Genomic DNA, 26,398 nt, shown 5'->3' on the forward strand with positions numbered 1-26,398 from the left:
ACACAACTTACATTTAACTAAAATGTTCTTTTCTTTGTGCTCGACAAAAGAAAAGAAGTGAGAATATCTCATACTTGCCAACCCTCCCGAATTTCACTGCCTCTCCCTGGGACAACCATTCTCCAAATTTCTGCCGATTTCCAGCCGGACTTAAGGCACACCCCCTCCCGGTCTGTGCGGATCTGAGTGGGGACAGCCTGTCGTCACGTCCGCTTGGCCAACCAAAAAGTAACCACAGAACACTATACCGTATAGGCGTATAGTGTTCTGTGGTTACTTTTTTGTTGGCCAACGGTTGTATTGCGGTTAAAAATTGAGCTGTTTGGCCACAATACCCAGCAATATGTTTGGAGGAGAAAAAGTGAGGCCTTTAATCCCAGGATCATCATACCTACCGTCAAGCATGGTGGTGGTAGTATTATGCTCTGGGACTGTTTTGCTGCCAATGAAACTGGTGCTTTACAGAGAGTAAATGGGACAATGAAAAAGGAGGATTACCTCCAAATTCTTCAGGACACCCTAAAATCATCAACATCATCGCAGTTGAGTGTTCCAACAGGACAGGGACCCCAAACACACGTCAAAAGTGGTAAAGGAATGGCTAAACCAGGCTAGAATTAAGGTTTTAGAATGGCCTTCCCAAAGTCCTGACTTAAATGTGTGGACAATGCTGAAGAAACAAGTCCATGTCAGAAAACCAACAAATTTAGCTGAACTGCACCAATTGTGTCAAGAGGAGTGGTCAAAAATTCAACTAGAAGCTTGTGGATGGCTACCAAAAGCGCCTTATTGCAGTGAAACTTGCCAAGGGACATGTAACCAAATAATAACATTGCTGTATGTATACTTTTGACCCAGCAGATTTGGTCACATTTTCAGTAGACCCATAATAAATTCATAAAAGAATCAAACTTCATGAATGTTTGTGACCAACAAGTATGTGCTCCAATCACTCTATCACAAAAAAATAAGAGTTGTAGAAATTATTGGAAACTCAAGACAGCCATGACATTATGTTCTTTACAAGTGTATGTAAACTTTTGACCACGACTGTATATTCATATACACATATACATATATATACACATACGTAAATATATTTATATAAATATATATACATATAAATGTATGTATACACACACATAAATATACACATATACACTATATATATAATAAAAGCTAATCATCCGAACCTCTATATGTCGACCTTTTGTTTACCAAGTTTGGAAACGCTAGGATGAACCTAGTATTTTTATTTATTTTTTTGGCAACATAATAATCTTCAGCACTTTCTCTGAAATTGTATGGCTCCTGACAGGAATACCATAATCAACATACAGGATTTGATTGGGAGAAATCCAAAGTAACGATTGAAAAAATATTCAACCTTCAAAGATATTTGTGACTTGCAGATAATAATAACACTCTAATGTGCCGCATTGAAATAATTCTAATTTGACAAGTAGGAGTAGTAGTAGTAAGTAAAGCCAGGGCATTTACTGTACTAACACAGCGAGCACCACCACTGTTCAAAAGCACAGTGTGGCTGGACAATTTTGCTCGGTGGAAACATGTTACAGTGTACTTTAAGCAATGTCTCGCTTCTACAAAAATTGTAACAACCAGCAGTGATACACATCATTGTGTTACATGCACACTATTCAACGCAACGTCAGAGATTCACCTTGGTTCTATTCCTTGCAGGCTGCCTGTGACAGGGCTTTTATTGGTAGGAGCGCTGTTGTTGTGAATGTCCTATCAATGATTCAATGTAGCACATCAGATGGTGAAGACGTGTGTGTGTGTGTGTGTGTGTGTGTGTGTGTGTGTGTGTGTGTGTGTGTGTGTGTGTGTGTGTGTGTGTGTGTGTGAGGGGGAGTGGTAGAAGAAGATGTCTGAGGGAGGATATTGGGGGAGAAATTTGGATGTATAATTCACAGAGTTGTCTGACGGACGGGGTGTGAACATGATGGATGTTTTCTCATGCACATGAAGATACAAACTTCCGAAACCTTCAAAGCTTTTTTGTAGCAGAAACTGCACCGCCAACTGTTTTCTTTTATGAATTTTGGATCTTTGAATTCATACACACAAAACAGCCACATCAGGCTTTGATCCGAAACTTGATTGACTGCTGGCTCTTACCATTTAGCTAAGTGGCACACCAGGCTGTGTGCAGTAACACGACACTCACGCCTGCTTAATCAACTCACAAGGTAATCAAAGAAGAAGGGGGCCCCTGGAGTAATAAAAAGCGCACAGGTGCAATTAAATTGGAGGACACAGTAATGTTACAGTCTGGCATCCTTTTAATAATAACACCAATGGCACTCAGTCAAGGTTGAACTATTAACAAAACGCTATTGCTTGTATTCCGTCACGTGACTTCTTCCCGGACGTGAAAACCAGTGGTGGTCGACCAAGCCAAGATGGCCGTTGTACGAGTACGCAACAGGCCGAGATCTGCCTGCAAAAATCAGATACAAGCAAAAACTATGCAATGGAATAGATCCCTATGCTTTATCTAGACCTCCACCCCAGATCCCACCTCACTCCTACCCACTTCTCCAAAGTGGGCTGGCTCAGGGTGGAGGACAGAATAAAACAACTTGCACTGAGCTTGGTCTATAAAATCTGCTACACCTCCCTGATACCGAAGTACATGTCAAACTACTTCCTTAACGTAAATGACCGCCATAACCACAACACCAGGGGGAGCTCCACTAACCACGTTAAACCCAGATTCCGAACTAACAAAGGTCTTAACTCATTCTCTTTCTATGCCACATCAATGTGGAATGCGCTCCCAACAGGTATAAAAGAAAGTGCATCTCTATCCTCCTTCAAAACCGCAATTAAAGTTCACCTCCAGGCAGCTACAACCCTAAACTAACACCCTCCCCGGATTGTTAATAATCAAATGTAAACAATCAAATGCAGATACTTTTTCTTATGCCTTCTGATCTCTCTCTCTTTCTCTCTCTCTCTCTGCCCACTACTTGCTGTCCATATCCTACCAAGTCAGACCTACACTGTTCCAATATCCATTTCTCTGTTCTCAATTGTTGATGACTGATGATAACAACCAAATCTAACCCGCGCCCCTCCACACCCCGGATTGTAAATAATGTAAATAATTCGATGTGATTATCTTGTGTGATGACTGTATTATGATGATAGTATATTTCTGATAGTATATATCTGTATCATGAATCAATCATCATGGACCCGACTTAAACAAGTTGAAAAACGTATTCGGGTGTTACCATTTAGTGGTCAATTGTACGGAATATGTACTTCACTGTGCAACCTACTAATAAAAGTCTCAAACAATCAATCAATCAAAAAAAAATGGTCAAGTGATATCAAGGATTATATGTCGGTCGCGTTCCCAGACATATCAAACTATTGTGTGCTCCAGACCACATTCTACACCACAAAACAGATGAAAACTTGGAAAAGCATGGAGGTCTGCAACTTCTTTGTGCGTTGCTGGGTCAAGGACATTGATATCAAGACTCTTACATACAAATTATGCATTTTTTGCTTACAGATTACAAAAACAAATCATGATTATGAACAAATAAGTTTTTCATACAGACTGCAGACACAAATACAATAGGAAGGGGAATCATATGGCCCCATTTGTCGCAGTTTATCTGACACATTAAATGTGACGAATATGGGGCGTGCACTATCCACTTTAGCTCCTAGATGGCAGTAGAGTGTTGAATGTCTTAAAATGTGTTTTGTGGCAATTCTTGCTTTTGCCACAGCTGCTATGTAGAGTGTCACTTTTCATCATTTTCAGCAGACTGCATTGCAAAATGATTAACCCCATCTTCCTCTCAATGGGACCAAAACAATCCCTTCCCTACTATACGTGCCGATTGTCTGAGTCTGGATCCCCCCACCCCCATTGTTCTCTCAATGGTACAATAGCATAGTGAAATACCATGCGCCGCAATAAAATGATACTATCAAATAGCCTGCACGGTGGAAACAGGATGTTATATATGGTCCTCCAGGCTTTGCTCTGTAATGTATATTTCCCAAGCAAATACTGATGCGTGCTACCATTTAATCAAATGGAAGGAGCTACTTGAGATGAAATGCCATTTCTATTGGCCATTTTTGCCGATAACATTTGTGTGTGAGTGTGTTTATGTTAATCAGGAATCTTGGCCGACAAATCCACACGAGCGAGCCATGTAAGATGGCAGATTAGGGCTGGAATATGAAAGACACTGCAGGGTGAGGACTACAGCAGAGGACTTTTGTCTCGTTATCTTGGGGAGTGAGTTGACATTATCCCAGTGGATCAGCTTTTTACCATTCATGGATTACCGTCATGACAAGCTGTGCTAACCCACACAGGGGAAAGTAACATGAGAGGAGCCTCTTCACTTCCATTTCTTGTCTCGCAGTTCATCAACGCCAACACTGACACACCTGAGGCCCCTGAACGCAACGTTTGAATGAATGAATGCCATTAGCTCAGCTGAACTCAGCCAGTAATCCAACTAAGAGAAGCGGAAACTGAACACAACTGAGGGTTAACACCCAATTTTGTCACAGGTAACTTTTGCTTTTGTACACCCATTAGAAAAACAATGCTTAACTCATAATGGTGCAATGGTGGTGCAAGGACAAATTGTGAAGCAAAATTAAAATGAAATCAAGTGGAAATTAATAGAGTATATGAAACTAAATTATTGGGAATAATAATTGATCATAAATTATGTTGGAAACCGCAGATTGAATATATAAGGGGGAAAATATCCAAATCCATTGCTATTCTTTATAAAGTAAGACAGATGCTGAATAACAAATGTCTGCATATGTTATATACCATACCATACCAACTTTATTTATAAACCCCTTTAAAAACAAGCAGAGGACAGACTAAAAAATAACATTTAAAACAGAAATAAAAATACACATTTAAAAAGCAAATATTAATTACCCTAAGACCAGTTTGTTAGATAAAAAACAGTTTAAAAGTTAAAAACAGTTCAAAAAGTTAAACGCTAAAAACAGTTTAAAGTCTCATGCTGGGTTAAAAGCCAGTGAATAAAAATGGGTTTTAAGAAGGGTCTTAAAAATAGCCAAAGAGGGGGCCTGTCACACATGGAGAGGGAGATCGTTCCAGAGTTTGGGACCCGCAACAGAGAAGGCTCTGTCCCCTCTGAGCTTGCGCTTTGTTTTGGGTACCTCCAGGATCAGCTGATATTATTATTTTATTTTTCCATATCTAACATATTGTGTTGAAGTTTGGAAAAATGTTTATAAAACAAACATAGACTCAATAACACAAAGTGTGCTACTATGAACCTACCAATCCATTATTCATAAGTTCTAATGTGTTAACATTTTCAGATATTGTGTTTTTAAAAACAATGGAAATTATGTTTCGAGTAAAGAACAACAGCCTTCCAGCTTGTATTCTTAGGTTATTTAAATTAAGAGGTGAAAACTATCATTTACGGGGGATATTGATTTTTGAAATATGTCAAGTAGTGAGTTGAAGACATGTAGTTCTTTGTTAAGGTTTAAGAAAGCCTTGAAAGGTGAAATAATGGAAAATTATCAAATATAGCAACGATTACTTTCATCCCATTGATTTTTTTGAACGTTGATGTTCCAGGCAATCTAATTTTCAGTGAATGTATAGGATAGGCCAGGGGTCGGCAACCCGCGGCTCCGGAGCCGCATGCGGCTCTTTGATCACTCTGATGCGGCTCAGCAGCTTACTTGCTGAACCCCCCAATTTTCCCGTGAGACTTCCGAATTTTAGTGCCTCTCGCAGAAAACTCCCGGGATTAATATTCACCTATTTTCACCCTTACAGCTATAATAAGGGCGTGCCATGATGGCACAACATTTGGCGCCCTCTACAACCTGTATTAACAGCCCAACACTAGTTATACGAAATACATTTTCCGCTTGCACACGTACGCAACAGCAAGGCATACTTGGTCAACAGCCACACAAGTTACACTGACGGTGACCACATAAAACAACTTTAACACTCTTACTAATAATGCGCCACACTTTGAACCAAAACCAAACAAGAATGACAAACACATTTCGGGAGAACATCTGCACCTTAACACAACATAAACACAACAGAACAAACACCCAGAATCCCATGCAGCCCTGACTCTTCCGGCTACATTATACACCCCTGCTACCACCAAACCCCGCCCCCACCCCAAGCCTGCTCGCTCACACATCACACACATCAACCCCCCCCCCTCTCTGTGCGTCGGTTGAGGTGGGCGGGGTTTGGTAGCGGGGGTGTATAATGTATCCCGGAAGAGTTAGGGCTGCATGGGATTCTGGGTATTTATCCTGTTGTGTTTATGTTGTGTTACGGTGCAGATGTTCTCCCAAAATGTGTTTGTCATTCTTGTTTGGTGTGGGTTCACAGTGTGGCCCATTATTAGTAAGAGTGTTAAAGTTTTTTTTATACCGCCACCGTAAGTGTAACCTGTGTGGTTGTTGACCAAGTATGCATTGCTGTCACCTACTTGAGCAAGCGGAAGCCCCATACAACGTGTAGCTGATCAGGCACGTTGGTTGTAGTGGGCGCTATATATTGTACCGTCACGGCACGCATGACGCTGACAAGCGCTATTCATTGGAAACCCGCGTGTCGCACCAGCTTAAAAATTTCATACAAAGGTGTGGGCGGCGTGTCTGAGACCCCTGGTTTATACATAGCACAAAGCAACAAAAAAAACTTTGTATGCAGTGTTAATTCATTTAAAATTTCAAAATTTTTTGCGGCTCCCATTGTTTTCTATAATTTGTGAAACTGGTCAAAATGGCTCTTTGACTGATAAAGGTTGCCGACCCCTGGGATAGGCAAATATAAGCCTTGGTTTCAGCCTATTCCTTTTTCGGTCATTCTTTTTCTTTTTGTGTGTGTATGTGTATGATTGGTAATATGTATAATCTGTGCTGTTAAATTGATCACACAAAATGGTTGATTATATGACCGAAATAAAGTCATTTAATTCATAATAAATTACACTGTAGTGTAGAAACACAAATGAAAGGCAAAGTTTGAAAAAAACAGATTTATCTAAAGATACCATAATTCATATTTATAATATGTTTGAGGGCATGTTTCGATCAAATACATTAGTTATCACCAGTCGACTGTAGAAAAACACAATAAAGTCTGCCATCCGAAGCTTTTCCTCAAGGGCTCAAGTGCTTGTGTTCGATTAAAGTGACTTTAAAGACAGATCTTAAAGCTACACACAATTTTTAAAAACATGAACTCCCGCATGGAACACACATAAAAAAAGCACAATTCAAAGCAGAAAGAGGCTGAAAAATAAGATACAATTCTCAGTATGTTGCACTCGTGCAGTCGGAATAAAAAGAATGGCATCTTTTTTGCAGAAAAGTGTATGTTGAGCGTTTAAACCAGGGCTATCAAACGTACGGCCCGAGGGCAGGATTAGGCCTGCGAACAGGTTTTATCCGGCCCACGGAATGAGTTCGCTAAGTATAAAAATCAACCTGAAAATTTTGAATGAAAGACACAGCTGTTCTAAATGTGTCCACTGGATTTCAAAATAGCAATTCTGTGTATCTTTGTAGATGATGCTACATATGTACAAAATAAACCACATGATGTTATTAGTACATCAGTCGAGAAAAATGATCAAACTACATGAATAACATCCTGTAAATTGATTTTGACATAATTTTTTTGTCTTCATAGATTGAAAATCAACACCAATGAGTTGACTGATGAACATTATCACATAATTTATTCAGAAAATGTAAATAACGACAAATAAAGGTAGAATACTATTAACCGCAACACGTTAGTGTAAAAAAAAAAAAACATTATGATTTGTACAATTTCAGAATGTGCAAACAAAGAAAACAATCTGAAGTTGTCTTTATTTTTAAGTTATCGTGCCGTGATTTTACCAGTCCGGCCCACTTGGGAGTAGATTTTTCTCCATGTGGCCCCCGATCTAAAAGGAGTTTGACATCCCTGGTTTAATCACCAAAATGATTCCCGGGCGCGGCACCGCTGCTGCCCACTGCTCCCCTCACCTCCCAGGGGGTGATCAAGGGGATGGGTCAAATGCAGAGGACAAATTTCACCACACCTCGTGTGTGTGTGACAATCATTGGTACTTTAACTTAACTAACTTAACTTAAACCACGCTGTTAAAACACACGTTTTACTGGTGTTTTATGCTCAAATAGATGTCATTACCGGAAGTGAGATACAGTAAGAATAATGTGCTGATGTAAATGGACAAATATTTGAACAAAAAGAGGTTAAACTAGAGTAAGTATTAGCACCAGAGGTGACCTTCATCTCTCTATACATCTTCACCAGGGCACTGTGGCACACTTCCCATCACAGAGGGTGGCAGCAGGCGGCACATTGCGATGAATCAATCAGACGGCTGCAACCACCGCAATCCACACTTTCCTCCCGCAGGCTCGTCATGTTCCCAGATGCTAGGTGCGAAAGCCCAGCTAGCCGCAGAGCCACGTGCTACACCTTCCTCGCGGTGACGTCAATGATTTCCAGTAAGGTTTACGTAATGAGGTATTACTTTAATAATATAAGAATAGCTATAGTTTGGAAATAGCAGTTTATATACTACGAGAGATTTAAAGCAACGGTAAGTGGCATTAATTGAAAACATGAGGAAAAACTTTTGGTGTTGCAAGGAATGAACACAAAATTGAACTGTGATGCTGATGCTATTACAACAAGCCAATATCACTGACCTCAAATAATTTCAAATTAAGTAAGATGACCCAGGGTTGCCATGGCAATATAAAGAAAGCATTGAACTGTAATTGGGATTTTTTTTAAATTTAAATACACTTCTGTAATTATAGTGATTTAAAAAATAATAATTTGAATATTTAAAGATACCCCTTTGTATTCCATTGTTTAAATAAATAAATACAACATGATTATTGTAATTTAAGGTAATGAATGTATTTAGGTTATAAACTATTTTAATTCATAGGATAATTGACATATTAAATAATATTTCAATATATTAATATGGCATTTCAATATATTTGCAATACCCACTAGATACATTAATATATAAAATATTAAATAATATAACAACCAAAATTATATGTGTTGTTGTGTGACTGCTGAATGACACTTCATTTAAAATCGCTTTAAGATTTAATTACGCCATAATTGATTAATTACATTTTTATTTAATAATATGAATATTTAATTTTAGATTTTTTTTTCTGTTTTTTTCAGGAAATGTTCCATTTAGTGCTTTCAACAATCAGAAGTAAAGTGCAGTTCCATCTTCTAATCATCCATAGCGTTCCTATGGGTTTGGATTTTTCGTTCATCACTCAAGTTTTATAATATAACTAAAACTATTCCTACTACTTCCTAGGAAGACCTGTCGTGGAGTATGAACACCTCAGTGACCATCAAAAAGGCACAGCAGAGACTTTACTTTCTGAGACTCCTCAAAAAGAACAACCTGTCACAAAAACTGCTTGTGTCCTTCTATCGCTGCTCAATAGAGAGTGTGTTGACATACTGCATGTGTGTATGGTATGCCAGCTGCACAGCAGCAGAGAGAAATGCACTTCAGAGGGTCATAAAAACTGCCATGAAGATCACTGGCTGCTCTCTCCCCTCCCTAGATGAACTGTACAGTGCCAGGTGCCTCAAAAAGGCCTAAAACATCATAAGGGACCTATCTCACCCTGGACATAAACTTTTTGAACTGCTGCCCTCGGGCAGAAGACTACAAGACGGACAAACAGACTTAAGAACACTTTTTACCCGAGAGCAATAGTTTCGTTGAACACAAGACGACAATAATGATTGTGCATGTGAGCTGTGTGCTTGCTTTTTTTATGTATTTTATGTATTTTTATCTATTTATCTATATTCTTACGGTTTTATGTGTTATGAATTTGCACTAAATTAGTTTTGCTTACAATTTTGTTGTACAATGTACAATGACAATAAAGATATATTCTATTCTATTCTATATTCTACTTACTAAACCGACTCATGTGTGATGCCTGTAGGAGTGTTTTCATGCATATTTGTACGTGCTATCATAACGTAATAAGGCAAGCCTCGCTAGCATTAGTTAGTCTAACACGTTTACGAGTGTCTGTGTTAGTATTATTAACTTACAATGGCATTCTTTTTGTATACTTCCAGTTTCACGAATTCCTCGGTAAATTCACCAAGACGTCACCGTGGAGTTATTGAGTCTGTTTAGCTGATTGGAGAGCTAGCTTCCGTAGCTAGTGGGTCCATGACGATTACTTCTGTTTTGTTTTATCAGCCATTTTACTGCTAGGTGACAGGCACAGTTTTGAAACAATTAAGGTATGTATGTAAATAAATATTTGCATAACATTTTTGTGTAAATTACTCATTTCATAACGTATATACAGTATCTGTGTCTTATAGTCCGGTGCAGCTAATATATGTGAAAAAGAATTCTTCTGGAATGTAATGGGTGCGGCCTATATACCGGTGTGCTCTTTAGCCCGGAAAATACAGTAGCAATCTTACTCTTGATTTTAATCATATTCAATTATATCTAACCTACTGTACTTACAGTATAACAGGATAAACCTTGTCAATCGATATGAAAGCACGTGGTAATCAAAGATTATTATCAAAAATGTATTACAAAATGCTTACAAAAAAATACTAAACAAATATACTAAACAAATATACTACAAAAGAAGGGACTCATAAAAACTGATGAAAAATACATTTACATACAATTACACAGTGCTCAAATAAATACATTCTCATTAAATTAAAAATGATAATAATAATAATAAATATGTTTCTTAAACAAAGTTTCATTAAAATGTAAGTGGAAATGAATAAGCGGTAGAAAATGGAAGGATGGATGGATGAAAAAAACAACTTTTCTATGACTTTAGCTCCAAACTTCTTCTGTTTTTTTGATATTGTCATAACTGCCACCAATACGGACCACAGCTGAGAAACAGATATTTTAGGGGGCTCTAAGGGACCGGCTCTATGGTTAAGATACACTGATCTAAACAATATCAAGAATGATTGCATTATAAATATACATACACATACAATTTATTTACATGTAAATTAAACTACATTAACATATTTTGAAATAGCTTTTTAATATGAACTTCTTATCTTTTATTTAAATCCAAGCTGTAAAAATGGGACCACATGTCCAACCAGAAGGGGAAGAAATGCAGCTCCATAATATCCAAATCACATGGGGAATTGCACACAATGTCTATTGCTGCGCTATTAGAGTAATCCCCCATCCCCAAAAGACCAAACACCCCCAAGTCCCCCGTTGCCGTCTTTCTAGTCCTCCGCTGTGTTATTACAAATTGATAACACAACCATCTCACCCCACTGGGTCTGTGATTTAATATGGGGGGATCTAACGGTCTCAGATCAGATTTGATGGCTTGTAATTCTCTGTGTGCCTCCACTGCTGCATGCACTACTTTATCTCAGCGTCCCCCTCCATCCCTCCACCCTGCTGAGCTCCACGCAAGGGGCCACTCCCCTCTTCTGCACACCACTGAATGAATAAATAAAACAACTTCATGAGTAACTCAATTATTGAGAATGGGTTTGTGCTTAACAAGCAGGCAAATATGGACACGCGGTTCCTAAAAAGCATTAAAAAGGCGCAGCAAGGCAAAAGTATGACGCACATATGAAAAAACAAACCATTCAACATTAATTCCTTCCAATGTAAACAGGAGAGTCATGGGAGTCATTCCACACTTTACTTTAGCTTCATTTTCTTTACTGCGGATATTGTAAACGGTCAAGGGGAAGGTAGAACATAACCTTGTTGATGGATGCTGCATTCAAGGCTGCTGGGAAGTTGGAAAAACACGTACACAATTTAATCAATCAAATAAATCAATCAAAGTTTACTCATATAGCCCTAAATCACAAGTGTCTCAAAGGGCTGCAGTGGCAATTCCTGTGGTAAATAAACAAAAAACATTGAGGACCACTTCGAAAATGGAGATACTTTATCTGCCGATTACTGTTCATGTTTTTACTCCAATTTCCGTTACGTAATCTTTCAATAGACATTTTATAGCTGCTTAATCGCCAGTCTACTCAACTGGGGGCCTGCGGGCCCAATCTGGCCAATAAATGATATCAATCTATGTGTATGTTCCTAAAACGGCAGAAGGCTCTTGTCATATAAAGGATGTTTGACTGGCAATACCTTTGAGCGTCAGTTTTAAATGATTATATTAACAAGGGTGTGCCCTTTGTTGAGGCTATATTAAAAGAAAAGTCCAGGCCCCGGTCCAAATTCCACACAGAAAGGACCTGGAATGAAGTTAGAACTATTTCACTGTGAGGCAACAGTGGTATGAATCAGTGTGAGTTATTTATTTTGTATTGGACCCCAGGAAGTTGAAAGTGTTTCTGGAATTTCAGAAACCACCTGCGGTGGGCGACTGTATGTCTTAACATCCTACATTGTCCTAACATCCTATACCTTGTTCTTGCTATTAGACCCCATGTGCATAGGACATCTCCTGCACTTTACAAATGGGACACAATATCAATTATTCACACATCCGGTGGTACACATTCCACATTTCTCTTTCTGTACATTAATATTTAAACCTCTAGCACGACCACCAGCTCTCCTTGTACTTCACACAACTCCTTCAGCTTGCTTTTGTCACCATCCCGGTTGGACCGTTTGTCTACACGTACTGTGATTTGTTAAAGATAGCCCCAGAGTGTACTTACAGGAACACTCCGAGATTAAAGTTATATTTACACTGTGGGCGATGAGAGGGAAGTGGGGGTGGGCGGAACAAAATCCCCAAGGTAGCACTTGGTCTCAGGCCTTTAAAAACCTCTGTGTATACCCATTCTTGAGGTGCTAAGTTCAATTTCAAGGTCAGTGGAAGGGTTAAGGTCAGTCAAATCAACTGGAGGAGGAGGGAGCTGCTTTCGAGACTTAACTCAGGGATCAAATTACCCTTATGTAATTGAAGACGTATTGCAATCCAGTACGGAAGATATGCCACGATGCATGCTGGAGTCTTTAATCGATCACCCACAGGATGCATACTGGAAGCTCATTTTTATCTGATGCTTTTTCTCTCTATAGAAATGACCTTAGCAGCAAGAGACTTGTACTTTTAGGGATGTATTGAAGTATTCTCCGCCTCCATGTTATAAAACCATCCATACTTCAAGACAATAACAGACTGCTCTTGTGCTAATATGCTCGGGGACATTGTTTCTTCTAACTTTGGCTTTCAGGAATATCAATATCTTTCAGAAAGGCAACATTTTTCCACGAGAAAAGAGTATGATTATTTTATTATTCGCTTGTCGAGAAATGTATACATTCAGCCACAAGTGCAGGGTTTCAAGGGCATAGTAGACACAGGGTATGTGGAGGACCTACCTGCCCTTTATGTCCCTTGCCCATTTATGGCCTGTAATTCCAAGTTTGATAACTGTACGAATGCGCCACGGCTTGTAGGTTATAGTGTTGCTTGTTTTTCCATGAGCAGGCTGTGAGCACAGACAGTGAGAGAGGTGCTCTGACTCTGGATGCCATAGTCTCGGTTTAACTGTGTTGCTGTGTGCAGGGGTAGACCTGCCATCGATCGATGGACGGCCGTTTTGTTGTTGTTTTTTAACTCTCCCTAGGAGCCCGGGGACATGCTGCTGCAGAAAAATACACGCTTGAGAACGATAAAAAGTTGTTAAACTGCCAATAAATAAATTAATAACAGGGCTCTTTATGTAAAAATAACAACAATTTTATTAACTCTACACATATACTGTCAGCATTAAAATGATATAACAGCAAATTTGACTAACTGGCTGTACTGTACTAGTCCGTCGTGGTGTAGTGGTTTGTGATTTTGCCATGAGAGCAAACGATGTGGGTTTGATCCCCAGCCAGGTAGATGTCAGATAGAATTCAAGTGGGGAGAAACCAGCAATAGTTTGATTAATCGTTAAGTTTGTCATTTAACACAAAATATATAAATATACATACTTGAAAATGCACAATGAAAATAAATTTGGTCCTGAAAAATCTGCCAGTGTGATTTCTGAAATTAAATACAATTTTAGGTTGGTACAGCGATCTCAAATGGTTCAATTCATTCATTAGTCAATAGTCTTTCCTGAATCCAAACAATTATCCCGCCATCAGTGTGTGAATGTGTGTGTGAATGGGTGAATGTGGAAATAGTGTCAAAGCGCTTTGAGTACCTTGAAGGTAGAAAAGCGCTATACAAGTATAACCCATTTACCATTTATCATTCTGGACGATTCCATGCTTTTAACTTTGAAGAAACAGTCCTTTTTTCTGTTCCTACATGAAGCAAGGTCCATAAAGTCCTGGTTTGTTGTGGTGGAACTTGACTCGTCCATTCTTTAGGCGTCATGGCAAAGCTCTAACACACTGTCCACAACAGATACTAACTTGAAGAGTATTCCAGAGTCATTGAAGCTTTATCAACGCTGTTTTACTTTAAAAGTTCCTTCAACCTCATTTCATCTGGGCTGACAGATGAAGGTCACACCAACTAGACCATTCCCCCCTTTTCTTATTTCAAATTATTTCTCAAAGAAAAATGGCATGTTCTCAAGTGAAGTCCAAGAGCATAATACACTGACAACGTGATTTACATATTCTCCCGGTTCCATTCTTTGTCTGCGACATCATGCTGACATGCTGGTGGCAGAATGGAAGTGAACCCTGCGATACCTTGAGAGCAATCTGCATAAAAATGAGCGGGATAATAATAGAGCTAAGTAAAATGTCTGGCCAGCTGTGATATCCATACGTTTCTTTACCGTTCTGTCATTGCTTTTGTCAGTGCTTTTGCTCCCGTTAAATTCATTTCCAAAACTCCATTACCAAACACACAATTTGTGTCTTTAAGCTCAGTTTTCATTACTTCAAGGCAGGCCGCCGCTTCTGCCCTCCTCCTCTTTCTACTTTATTGATTCGCTAAAATGCAGTGGGCTGAGCTTGCAACGGAAAAGGGCACTGGGATCAATTCCCACAAAATTCCACATATTCGCCAGGCTTGTCAGTCTGGGATCATTTGTCTACAGGCTTGCCCCTCTGAATACACTGATGCATTCTGCTTTGTAATTGGTGCCCATCAGTGTCAAGTGTCTCCGCGAGCTAAAAGATGTTCAAGGCCAGCAAACCAGCCTCCGACTCCTTATTCACTAATTTGCAAGAGCCTGCATATTTCACGGTGATGCACCTTCGTTATGCAAATACTTTGAAGACGGTTGCAGATAATTGGGAACGCAAACAGCTCCAATTGGCATGCGTTGTCAAAAGAATGAACAGCACAGTGTTGCATATCTGAAGGCATTGTTTTGTTGCTGTGCCTTCTACGAGCCATACAATGTCTAACTATATTTACACTTTGCAGATACTGATATAATTCCCCTTTCATTTTATAATCATGCTTCGACTAGAAAAGCATGTTGTTCTTAAAAGTAAGGTCATGGCGTAAACTCCTTTAGTACAAAATAAATTTGGACACCCAATGGGGTATTTGTGGTATTACTTCCTGTTTCGTCCTCGGGTTGAGCGAAATCACCACAAAATGGTGTATGCACAAGCATACACATTTGTGCAAGTGTATTGCAAACAAGCACATGTCTGCAAAGTTTGACCAAAAATGTTTGGACAACATGTTCACACTCAACCAAAAGCTATTTGGAACTATTTGTATGATTGTAGTCAACTGGAGGCGTGTCTTAATGAAATTAAACAATGAATGTCCGCTAACTTCTTGCAACTCAACGCCAAGAAAACGGAAATGCTGATTATCGGTCCTGCTAAACACCGACATTTATTTAATAATACCACCTTAACATTTGACAACCAAACAATTACACAAGGCGAATCAGTAAAGAATCTGGGTATTATCTTCGACCCAACTCTCTCGTTTGAATCACACATTAAGAGTGTTACTAAAACGGCCTTCTTTCATCTCCGTAATATCGCTAAAATTCGTTCTATTTTATCCACTAGCGACGCTGAGATCATTATTCATGCGTTCGTTACGTCTCGTCTCGACTACTGTAACGTATTATTTTCGGGTCTCCCTATGTCTAGCATTAAAAGATTACAATTGGTACAAAATGCGGCTGCTAGACTTTTGACAAGAACAAGAAAGTTTGATCATATTACGCCTATACTGGCTCACCTGCACTGGCTTCCTGTGCACTTAAGATGTGACTTTTAAGGTTTTACTACTTACGTATAAAATACTACACGGTCTAGCTCCGTCCTATCTTGTCGATTGTATTGTACCATATGTCCCGGCAAGAAATCTGCGTTCAAAGAACTCCGGCTTATTAGTGATTCCCAGAGCCCAAAAAAAGTCTGCGGGCTATAGAGCGTTTTCTATTCAGGCTCCAGTACTATGGAATGCCCTCCCGGTAACAATTAGAGATGCTACCTCAGTAGAAGCATTTAAGTCCCATCTTAAAACTCATTTGTATACTCTAGCCTTTAAATAGACCCCCCTTTAGACCAGTTGATCTGCCGTTCTTTTCTTTTCTCCTCTGCTCCCCTCTTCCTTGTGGAGGGCGGGGGGCACAGGTCCGGTGGCCATGGATGAAGTGCTGGCTGTCCAGAGTCGGGACCCGGGGTGGACCGCCCGCCTGTGCATCGGCTGGGAACATCTCTGCGCTGCTGACCCGTCTACGCTCGAGATGGTGTCCTGCTGGCCCCACTATGGACTGGACTCTTACTATTATGTTGGATCCACTATGGACTATACTCTCACAATATTATGTCAGACCCACTCGACATTCATTGCATTCGGTCTCCCCTAGAGGGGGGGGGGGGGGGGTTACCCACATATGCGGTCCTCTCCAAGGTTTCTCATAGTCATTCACATCGACGTCCCACTGGGGTGAGTTTTTCCTTGCCCTTATGTGGGCTTTGTACCGAGGATGTCGTTGTGGCTTGTGCAGCCCTTTGAGACACTTGTGATTTAGGGCTATATAAATAAACATTGATTGATTGATTGATTGATATGAGTCACTGAGCATTTGTCGAATGATTATAACACTTTAGTGATATCTGTACTGTATTACATGTATGTTGGCATGTTTATCTAAAACATGTGTTAAAATCTCATAGGGGGCGCCACACATATTAGTTAACTTTAACGTTTGATGGTAACCTGTCCAATTATGCCTTTCCTACCTCAAAAATAAAATACCTGACCGTGTCCCAGGAGGAATGCAGACAGGGAGGGAAGGGGGTGTTTGTTCCAAGATCTCAGAGGCATCCTGGCAAATCTGAGTCTGACCTCCTGGGAGAGCCAGCAAGAGAGATGAGCGACAAAACTGTATTTCCATCTTTGTTTTTAATCCCCTTTACACGCTCCGCTGGTTCAACAGTAGTACTTTGTGCCAGGCTCTATGTATTTTCAGGGAAAAAATAAAAATGAAGGGGTTGCGTGTCAGCGAAAAAACATCCATTTGTTTTCTTTCTTCTTCTTTTTTAACACCTGCTGGCTGTGTCATCATTCTAGAGAGACCCAACAACTGGCTAACTTTCTGACTGCTTTTTTAGACTCAATTATCATTTTGTTACCAATCAGTTCAGGCATCGGCTTATTGTTACTGCGATTGATTCAATCAGCGCGAGTCAGCAGTTTGTCTGCTTGATGTCATTTTCAGGAGAAAACTGCAGGAAAGCCAAATGGCTTAGAGAGGCCAGCTCGACGTTTATGAAGCTGATCAAAGCCCTTTTGTGGGATTATTTTGTTACGGCAAACTCACAGGTCCATTGCAGCTGGACAAACTCTTTTTATGCAACACAAATTCCAGATGTTCCATAAGGGGACAGCTGATAATTAAGTAAAATAAATCTTTGTTGCATCAGCAGTGCCGAATGACTTCATAGCTGCTGTTGTTTTACCCTACTGGGCTAAGATAACAGTTGGCACCCTTTTCTGCAGACAAAATTGGCAAGCTGATATACCCCTAAAACTGTTAGACACCTGGATGAACACAAGATGAGCATCTCTTTTAAACCTTTTTTACCAGTTTGAGTAAATATTTTTTCATTATTGCCTTTTCCACAGAAACTTCATAAAAGAACCAAAAAAAAGATCTGACATTTACCCAATGTGCTTTTTATACTGCAGAACCCAGATAAGGTGTAATAGTTCCATGAGGAATCAAGCCCACATTATGATATTGTTTCTTTATGAAATAACCTTGCCTCGCCATTCCGGTACTTACTATCTACACAGGAGTTATTCCTGCTACTGTTAGACACTTAGAATACAACCTCAGAAAGGTGGAATATTGGTGCGTTAGGGCTTTTTACACAACAACCCAAAAAGCAGTCTATAAACCCTTTTCAACCCATATTCAGTTGAATATGCTACAAAGACAACATATTTGATGTTCAAACTGATAAACATTATTTTTTTTGCAAATAATCATTAACTTTAGAATTTGATGCCTGCAACATGTTTCAAAAAAGCTGGCAAGAGTGGCAAAAATACTGAAAAAGTTGAGGAATGCTCATCAAACACTTATTTGGAACATCCCACAGGTGAACAGGATAATTGGTAACAGGTGGGTACCATGATTGGGTATAAAAGCAGCTTCCATGAAATGCTCAGTCATTCACAAACAAGGATGGGGCGAGGGTCACCACTTTGTAAACAAATGTGTGAGCATATTGTCGCACAGTTTTTAAGAACAACATTTCTCAACGAGCTATAGCAAGGAATTTAAAGATTTCACCATCTACGGTCCGTAATATCATCAAAAGGTTCAGAGAATCTGGAGAAATTACTGCACATAAGCGATAATATTACGGACCTTCGATCCCTTAGGCGTTACTCTATCAAGAAGCGACATCGGTGTGTAAAGGATATCACCACATGGACTCAGGAACACTTCAGAAAACCACTGTCAGTAACTACAGTTCGTCGCTACATCTGTAAGTGCAAGTTAAAACTCTACTATGCAAAGCGAAAGCCATTTATCAACAACACCCAGAAACGCCGCCGGCTTCGCTAGGCCCGAGCTCATCTAAGATGGACTGATGCAAAGTGGAAAAGTGTTCTGTGGTCTGACGAGTTCACATTTCAAATTGTTTTTGGAAACTGTAGACGTTGTGTCCTCTGGAACAAAGAGGAAAACAACCATCCGGATTGTTGTAGGCGCAAAGTTCAAAAGCCAGCATCTGTGATGGTATGGGGGTGTATTAGTGCACAAAGCATGGGTAACTTACACATCTGTGAAGGCACCATTAATGCTGAAAGGTACATACAGGTTTTGGAGCAACATATGTTGCCATCCAAGCAACGTTATCATGGACGCCCCTGCTTACTTCAGCAAGACAATGCCAAGCCACATGTTACATCAACGTGGCTTCATAGTAAAAGAGTGCGGGTACTAGACTGGTCTGCCTGTAGTCCAGACCTGTCTCCCATTGAAAATGTGTGGGACAATATGAAGCCTAAAATACCACAATGGAGACCCCGAACTGTTGAACAACTTAAGCTGTACATCAAGTAGGAATGGGAAAGAATTCCGCCTGAAAAGCTTAAAAAATTGGTCTCCTCAGTTCCCAAATGTGTACTAAGTGTTGTTAAAAGGAAAGGCCATGTAACACAGTGGTAAAAATGCCCCTGTGCCAACTTTTTTTGCAATGTGTTGCTACCATTAGATTCTAAGTCAATGATTATTTGCAAAAAAAATTATGTTTCTCAGATCGAACATTAGATATATTGTATTTGCAGTCTATTCAATTGAATATAAGTTGAAAAGGATTTGCAAATCATTGTATTCTGTTTTTATTTACGAATTACACAACGTGCCAACTTCACTGGTTTTGGGTTTTGTAAATTATAATGGTTTATTGGCCAATTAAGTATCATCACTTCTGACAAGAAAAATGGTTAAAGCTTGTCTTGTCTTGGTATAGAGAAAGAATACTAGATGTTCAAAGTCCTCCATTTTCATCCATATTCCATGTCCACATATATTTTCAACAAAAGCAATTTTGTTGAACAACACACATGCTTCCATGTACACATTAGAACCAATGACTAAATATGTATAGGGTAAATTGTATATTATAATATTACAATATAACCTCCAAACAACTGTTAGTGTGGTTTGTAAAACAGTGCTAGTTTTTCCTAGACATTTGTAACTTTAACAAAAGAAATACACCAAAACCACCAAAATTATCCCCTCAACTCCCCCTAAAATGGATTAACTCACTGGAATAAAAAAGACAATATAACATACATCCATATACGTGGACGCATGTGAAAAAGTGCAATATATTTATCTGTACAGTAATCTATTTATTTATTTATTGTATATATATATATTATATATATTATTTATTTATATATGCACCTTATTGCTTTTTTATCCTGCACTACCATGAGCTTATGTAACGAAATTTCGTTCTTATCTGTGCTGTAAATTTTAAATTTGAATGACAATAAAAAGGAAGTCTAAGTCTAAAACCATATGTCCACTAGTGGATGCTGGTGCTAGAGCATATTGACTAATGGAGGGCCTCAGAATATGGAAGCAGTCCGCTGATGTTGCGATTCTAATTTTCTGTTTGGCCAAAATGTATGTTTTTATTTGATAGATGTTTGGGGGGGGTTTCAAACACTGTATGCGGTAGATGTATGACGTAAATCTTTATTACTTTGGTGGTAAAGAAATATAAATAAAGAAATATAAGATATAGACAAGAAATATAAAAATAAACAATAAAAAAAATTATATTAAAAAAATTAACTGTTTGTTAGCGGTATTGTGCCAAAACACAATAGTACAGAAAGAAACACTTCCAGAAATGTGAGTATCTTAATATCATGATATTTAAACCAAATATGATGACACAGATGGCACATGGACCAAAGTATGGCATGGTATGATTTCCCGTATCACGCCAAACGCTCCATGGAAAGATGACTCTAAGGATGAAAACTGAGTGATACCCCACTTGAGGAAGTATCTATTGATCCCAGTGAAGGCCAACTTTGACAAACACTGTGTGGTATCATAGTAAGCGATTAGAGTGCAATGGGCATAGGGCCAAAATGGCACCCTGATGGTTTCCCCCACCAACAAGCATTCATCCTGCAAAGCTTCAGGCACCTCTGAGCCAATAAAGGCGTCAACAAGAGATTTGAAGTGTGTGTGTGTGTGTGTGTGTGTGTGTGTGTGTGTGTGTGTGTGTGTGTGTGTGTGTGTGTGTGTGTGTGTGTGTGTGTGTGTGTGTGTGTGTGTGTGCGTGCGTGCGTGCGTGCGTGTGTGGCGTGTAACAAGCTCAATAGCAGACAAAAACAGATGACGGCGTAATTGCACACATACACACACTTAAAGTCCCAATGCCTGTCTTAATGTTCACCAGCCTGCCAGTTTTTCCGTCTCTGCCCATATGCTCAAGACAGCCAGTATGAAAGACAAGACGGACGAGGACAAAATCACAGGAAAATAAAAGAAAGCAGCGGTAGATGACATTGTAGCAAAGTCGTTTATTTAGTGCTTAAAAACTGATAGACTACTAATCCCTCTTCTACTGTACATAAGTGCATTACTGCACGCCCTAACACAATATGAGATACATTTCTAGTGGATCCAGACAAAGGCGCCTGAAGCCACATGCTTTTTTTTCACAATATTTCATCATCAACACTGGACCTTTTATTCTGCCGTGTTATTACATTTTAAACACTTTGTGTTGCACATAACTATACAATAATTCAGAGGGGGCTAATATAGCCCCACTTTAAAAGGAGTCTGATTTATAAAACACATATGGAGCTTAGCTCTTTGTTAGTTTTTTTTGTTTTTTTTAAGAAGCAGTGAAGCAGATATATTACTACATTTAAAGGTTATACAAAGGGTGGCTAAATGTACAAATTTTCATATTCATATCTTAAAACAAGCGCAAACAAGGCAATATAAAGCTTTTTTCCAAGTACAGTTTTTTTAAAGTTTAAACACATCATTATAGAGGTAGTTAAAATAATTAAATTAGTATTTTATTGGGATATTCTGGATTTTATTGTAGAAGCAGAAGAGAATCAGTTTTGTAACGTTGGATATAGTCATGGTCAAAAGTGTACATACATACTTGTGAAGAACATAATGTCATGGCTGTCTTGAGTTTCCAATAATTTCTACAACTCTTATTTTTTTTATGATAGAGTGATTGAAGCACATACTTGTTTGTCACAAAAAACATTCATGAAGTTTGGTTCTTTTATGAATTTATTATGGGTCTACTGAAAATGTGAGCAAATCTGCTGGGTCAAAAGTATACATACAGCAATGTTAATATTTGGTTACATGTCCCTTGGCAAGTTTCACTGCAATAAGGCGCTTTTGGTAGCCATCCACAAACTTCTGGCAAGCTTCTGGTTGAATTTATGACCACTCCTCTTGACAAAATTGGTGCACTTCAGCTAAATGTGTTGGTTTTCTGACATGGACTTGTTTCTTCAGCATTGTCCACACATTTAAGTCAGGACTTTGGGAAGGCCATTCTAAAACATTAATTCTAGCCTGATTTAGCCATTCCTTTACCACTGTTGTGTTTTAGTGTGTTCCTGCCTTCTTTTTTGTCTGCACCTGTGTTTTTAGTGATTTGTCCTCGGCGAGGGGCGAACTTTGTGGCACACCTGCTCGCAATTAGCCCGCCAGAATTTAGGCTTGTCACCTACAGCTTGACCTTGCTGGTTATTGTGTCCTGAACTCTACTCGTGCATGCACCTGCTTACATCACCAGATCTGGTACTTAGTCCTGAATTCCCTAACCACTTCTGTGTTTGTTTCCTAGCCCCCCTGAGGTAAAAGGGATTATTTTGTTGGACTCTTGCCCTGCTCAGTGCGCCCTGGTCTTTTCTCCTGCCGACCTCTGAGGAACTTATTTTGTCCAGGTTACATGGTGTGCGCTTTTGCCCCATCGCCCTTAGACATCTCTTTTTGTCTAATTATATTTTTAAATTTTTGTAATTCCATCTTGTCTCCCGTCTCTGCATCCTGGGGTCGGGGTCGGGGTCGGGGTCGGGGTCGGGGTCACCCCCCCCCCCCCCCCCCCCTTTGACCAAGACCATAACAACCACTTTTGACGTGTGTTTGGGGTCCCTGTCCTGTTGGTACACCCAACTGCGCCCAAGACCCAACCTCCGGGCTGATGATTTTAGGTTGTCCTGAAGAATTTGGAGGTAATCCTCCTTTTTCATTGTCCCATTTACTCTCTGTAAAGCACCAGTTCCATTGGCAGCAAAACAGGCCCAGAGCATAATACTACCATCACCATGCTTGACGGTAGGTTTGGTGTTCCTGGGATTAAAGGCCTCACTTTTTCTCTTCCAAACATATTGCTGGGTATTGTGGCCAAACAGTTCAATTTTTGTTTAATCTGATGACAGCCCCTTCCTCCAGAAGGTCTTATCTTTGTCCATGATGAATTTAGCTGTACTGCACCAATTTTGTCAAGAGGAGTGGTCAAAAATTCAATCAGAATCTTGCCAGAATCTTGTGGATGGCTACAAAAAGCGCCTTATTGCAGTGAAACTTGCCAAGGAACATGTAAGCAAATATTAACATTGATGTATGTATACTTTTGACCCAGCATATTTGGTCACATTTTCAGTAGACCCATAATAAATTCAGAAAAGAACCAACCTTCATGAATGTTAATGTAATGAAATGTTAATTTCCCCTCGGGGATTATTAAAGTATTTCTGATTATGATTCTGATGTTTTTTGTGACCAACAAGTATGTGCTCCAATCACACTATCACAAAAAAATAGGAGTTGTGAAATTATTGGAAACTCAAGACAGCCAAGACATTATGTTCTTTACAAGTGTATGTAAACTTTTGACCACGACTGTATATAACGGAAATATTATGAAATTAGTTAAAACCTTTATAAACCATACAGGTTGTTTTACGTAACATTTGCAACTGTCACGTAAGTGTAAAACAAAGTCATAGCAATGTACAGTACACTGAAACAAAATTACCGTATTTTTCGGACTATAAGGCACACTTAAAGGAACCATATGTAGAAATGTCATGCCAAGTCATCATTAAATGGCCCTGATATGTCAAAAGGCATTAATAAATCATGTTCTTTTCGAATACCTCTATAACTTCAGAGCCGGGATATGCTCATTTCAAAATTAGATTTACAGCCCCGAAAACGTGTTATTGTTTTCATTTCGATGCCCTGCCCTCCACCGTTTCACCAATTTTTGGTTGCCAGTTACACACCGCAACCTTCTTCTAGCTACTGCCACTGGTAAAGTTACTAAACATGTCAGACCTTAGTAAATCTAAAAGGCCTCGTTATGATTCTCAACTTATTTATGACAAAGCCAGGAACAAAACTAAGATTTGTATCGAGGATGCCTTTGAAAGATGGAGACTATTGAAGGCGGAGAGGATTTTTTCACCTAACGCCAAACTTGCTAATTTCCTCCTTGATAGGTAAGTAAGGCATTTACGTTTTCTTATTACTTGTAATAAATTAAAACGGACATTTCGTATGTAAACTATATTGTCCAATACAGTCTATGATCTTGTCTAACAAAGCTAGTATGTTCGTGCAACGAATGGCTGGGTGGTATTTGCTTGGCACAATATAATGCATTATATGTAATGATTTTCTACTTTGTGTATTGACATGGTAATAGGCTATATGATTTATGCGGAACGTGGTTTTTGTGTAACGTGGGTTGGCTCACAGAATTGCACTCTGCACTGAAGGATGGTGATGTGCGTACATGGAAGAGAATGCAGTGCGTCAGGTGGGATGCAACATGGAGTTATGCTGAACGAAATGTGGCGGTAATTTTGCTGTTGGCCTTGGCTTTCCATCAAAGTAGGCCTATGCGATATATAACGTGTATTACCGTATTTTTCGGACATAGGGCGCACCGGATTTTAGGGTGCATTAAATGGGTTGTATTATGATTTTATTCTAAATGTAAAACACTTCCTTGTGGTCTACATAACATGTAATGTTTCTTTGGTCAAAATGTTGCACAGATTATGTTTCACAGACCATCTTCAAGTTGCTTTCTGACAGTCGCTTTTAAGATGCACCGCTTTGTGGGCGGTCTTTTTTAGGTGTCAGGCGCACATTTTCAAGACGTATTCATATCCCAAATCACATCAGCAGGTACCAGAAGGTAAGAAAAGTTGGTTTTGCATAATATTACAAAACCAAATGCCAGATATGTCTGCTAATAGGTGTCATTTTGCGGTCCTTATGCACACACCATAATAATACTCGTATGTTGAAGCAGAATACGTTGGAGTACAGTAGCCGTATTGCTCCGACAATCAATCAAGCGGTGCGGCTTCATAGCTTACGAAAGTCGTACTAAAACATTTTGACAGATTTTTGAGCGCCGTGTGTAATGTTCTATATTCTCAATGGAACATTTAAAGTTTTGCTGTTGTTTACTAGAGTCATCTTGCAGTTTACACTTATCTCTTATGTGCAACTGCCATCTACTGGTTACACTTATCATTACACCATTACCAAATAATATAGCTTCTAGGTCAGTAAGCACATCTAGAATTATTCCGTACATTAGGCGCACTGGGTCATAAGGCGTACTAACGATTTGTAAGCAAATGAGAGGATTTTAGGTGCGCCTTATAGTCCGAAAAATACTGTATATATTATTATATATAATTATTTCGATGGTGGTCCGTGTGGTCAAACTAGACATTTTAGCAGGGTAATGCCAACAATCTGTCCCGACACCCAACTAAAATATTGCTGCGTAATTTGAATAATACATTTGGCTAATCGACATTATTAAATGTGGCATAATTACTTAATAAACCATCTTACAAGAAGCATAACGCAGAGAAACCTACAGCGTAGGACTCATCGATTGACATTTTAAGTTCTTGGTAGTAAGATTCGGATTCGGCTGCGTATCTGGCAACCTCAGTCATAGAGAGTGGGAGCGGACTACAGAATTGTGACCGTGATTGCAGTACAATTTCTGGCCACATTACTACATATGGCTCCTTTAAAATAATTTTATTTTCTCCAAAATCAACAGTGCGCCTTATAACCTGGTGCACCTTATGTATTAATTGTGGTTGTGCTTATTCTGGTTGTGGTACATTGTGTAATGATAAGTGTGACCAGTAGAAAGCCGTCACACATAGTGTGGACTGCAAGTTGACGCTTGTTCAATAAATGACGCTAGCGCGTACAAAAATCTATCAAAAATGTTTTGCTACGACGTTGGTAAGCTACGAAGCCTCACCACTAGATGGATTGTCAGGGCATCAC

General features: G+C 39.3%; 1 protein-coding gene across 4 annotated transcripts in view; it reads right to left on the reverse strand.

Annotated features, from left to right (window-relative positions):
• Positions 1-26,398, reverse strand: part of nrg3b (neuregulin 3b) — a 591,304-nt gene that overhangs the window by 557,237 nt on the left and 7,669 nt on the right. The gene's annotated exons all lie outside the window — the stretch shown is intronic.

This window comes from Nerophis lumbriciformis, linkage group LG11 (genome assembly GCF_033978685.3).
Source record: "Nerophis lumbriciformis linkage group LG11, RoL_Nlum_v2.1, whole genome shotgun sequence".
Classification (NCBI taxonomy): Eukaryota; Metazoa; Chordata; class Actinopteri; order Syngnathiformes; family Syngnathidae; genus Nerophis; species Nerophis lumbriciformis.